A 3,155-nucleotide genomic window follows, 5' to 3' on the forward strand; every position below is an offset into this window, starting at 1 on the left:
GAGCACTCGGGACGGTGGTACGCGATTTACCCAGCATCGGAACACCTGCACGATGACAGGGCCTACTGCCGCTTGTCTGGAATTATCTGGGCGCTTTCGCGATGATACAATGAGTTGTTGTTCTGCCTCTAGGGCTCCCAGGATCCGGCTTATAAAGGCGCACGGATCTAGGGTTTACACGGAGAGTCCTAGTCGGATACAGGTTGCCTAACTACGGTACAATGTCTTGCCATGCACGTCAAGGATCCGCCTTCCTCCCTACGTCGTACTGGATCCGGGTTCCATATGGGCCTCCATGGATCCGAGTTGCACATGGGCCTTCACGGATCTGACTTCCTCCGATGGTCGGTTGGGAACCGGCTTCCCTATCCTGGGCTGGACTTCATCCTTTAGGATCAACAGCAACTGGGCCGCCCGACGGGCCATATGCCACGTCACCATCTATGGGCCACCCGGGTTTGCCGGATCTAGGCACTGTCGATGGTACACCCATGAAGTATACCCACAACAGTAGCCCCCAGAGTTCTCCGAGTTTCCCCTTCCGTTTCCGCTTTGCTAGTGCCTTATGGTCTCCGACAATTTCGGTAACGCGGAGAAACTTGAAGAACTCCAACTTCACATTTTCTCGCTTTCCAACGTTTAGTCGGAAAATCTTCTCATCCCGTGGGACTTCATCCATCGACAGTTCTAGACATGTCTCCGGGTTACTCCCCTGCTTGCGAATGAGACCTGATTATCTTCGCGCGGTTACCCGGAATCTTAAAAGACTCGAACGGTTCCGCCAATTCTGGCGCCATTTTCGCGCGATTTGGGCGGTAAATTATCCTTAGCCGTTTTCACCGTTTAGGATTTGGACACGTGTCGCACATCCAACGGCGCGACGCTTGCGTTCCGACCACAGGATGCGGAGCACGAATCTCCCCCCTCCGGCCTATAAATATCCACCGTCGACCTAATCTCCCATTCACCCCCTCTTTCACCTCTCCACAAAGCGCCGCCCGCGAGCTCTTCTTCCGCCGTGCCGGAGTCCACCGGAAAACACGCCGGAGTCTCGCAGGAGCAACTTCGCCACCACGCAGTTCTTCGTGTTCTTAACTTCAGCGAGCCACCGCGCGCAATCCTCGTCGCCGGCGACCCCGACCACCGCGGAAACCATCACGGCGAGTTCTTCGAGCTTCAGTCTTTCGCCGCAGTTGGAAGGGATGATGCTTAGGAAGACGATGTGGATCCGACCAAATCTCATTTTCCGCCATTTCTTTATCTTCAGATGTCTTCTGCGACTCCGCCTCCGTCCTCCGAGCCAATCTTGGCGACGCCAATTTCCTCCGCCCCTCCTCCTCTCGTCCCAGTGCAGCTGGTTCCTGCCAAGGATTCCGGTAAGGGCTCCGAAGGTACCTCAGCTATCCCGGAGAAAATCTCCGGGACGGAACAAGCAAAGCAGAAGGTGGAAGAAATCGCTGCCAAAAAATCCAAGGCTCGTCAGCGAGACTCGGAAGCAAAAGGCAAATGGTGGCCCTCCACCACTACGGAGCTGGAACTGCAAAACTTGGAGGCTGAAGGCTTCCTGCGTCCCGGAAGCTGGCGAACAGTTCTGGGTTCCCTGGCTCCGGCCCCTCTAGATGGCGAGATGGTGCTGACCAAGGCGCTGGTAGAGCGAGGCTTTTCTTTCCCGCCATCGGATTTCTTCTCGGAAATCCTGAAGGTTTATGGGCTCCAGCCCCACAACATATCGCCGAACAGTGTTCTAGCGATCAGCAACCACGTCACCCTCTGCGAGGGCCATCTCCGGGTACCTCCTGAACTTTCTCTCTTCCAATACTACTTTTCCGTGAAGAAGGAGAAGATCCGCCAGACCTCCGAACTTGCGACATGCGGGTCCATCACATTCATGCTCCGCCCCGGCCGCGTCTACCCACCTACCGAAACTCCGGCATGGACCCAATGCCCCCACCTCTCCGAAACTTGCGAGAAGAAGCTGCCACCGTTCAAGAACTGCGCCGCCACCGAAACTCCGACATGGACCCAATGCCCCTACCTCTCCGAATCGCCTCAGCTGACCCGCGCTGTTAGGCGGATCTGCAAGCTCACGGAAGAAGGCCTGTCGGGGAAGGACCTCACCATGTCCTGGTTCACCAGGCGGATCCAACCACTTCAACATCGGGACCGCCTGATGTTCCAGTACACGGGGCACGATGACTTGATGCGCGCTTCGAAGGACAACCTCTCCGCCGATGCCATCGACAAGAGGATCCGGCTCCTCATCAAAATTCCGCGTGAACTCCATGTCCACGTGTGTAACAGGGACATCTACACCAGCTGTTCCGGAACCGCGGTACGCTAACTTGTCATATTCACTGTTTCTTTCGTACTCAATTTTTTCTAAGTGTTGGCTCTGCACCTTAGCTTGAGGCCCTCGAGGAAAGCGAGCTCGGAACCCTTGTCCGCGTCCCTTCTACGGGTAACGCGGATCCAGTGGCCGCATCGGAGGCGGAAGCTCCCGAGGCTCCGCGCCCCTCTAAGAGGAAGAAGGTGGCTCCCTCCAGCCCCCCAGCCAAACGCGCCCACGAAGTGCTTAGCACTGCGGCTACTCGGAAGGCGGAGGCGGAGAAGAAGCGCCTCAAGCTTATTGATACCAGCAACAAAGCCCAACCCAGCATGCGTCACTTTTTCAAGCCTTCCGGGTGAGTGCTTGATTTCCGAATCCCTCTGTCATTATGATCTAGCACATACTTCAATGCTTATACTTTGTTCTTTTTCGCAGCAGAGGTTCCGGAAGCCAGCCCCCCAAGCCTGCATCAAAGAAGATCGCCAAGCCGTCTCCGGCCTCCATCCCTATTACACCAGAGGTCGAGGTTCCGCCCAAAGCCTCCTCTACCGCCAAGCCGGATCCTAAGGACGTCATCAACGTTGATGACTGATGGCGTGTAACTCACACGTTCGTTGGGAACCCCAAGAGGAAGGTATGATGCGCACAGCAGCAAGTTTTCCCTCAGAAAGAAACCAAGGTTTATCGAACCAGGAGGAGCCAAGAAGCACGTTGAAGGTTGATGGCGGCGGGATGTAGTGCGGCGCAACACCAGGGATTCCGGCGCCAACGTGGAAGCTTCACTACACAACCAAAGTACTTTGCCCCAACGAAACATTGAGTTTGTCAA

The sequence above is a fragment of the Lolium perenne genome, chromosome 7 (assembly GCF_019359855.2).
Source record: "Lolium perenne isolate Kyuss_39 chromosome 7, Kyuss_2.0, whole genome shotgun sequence".
NCBI classification, from domain to species: Eukaryota; Viridiplantae; Streptophyta; class Magnoliopsida; order Poales; family Poaceae; genus Lolium; species Lolium perenne.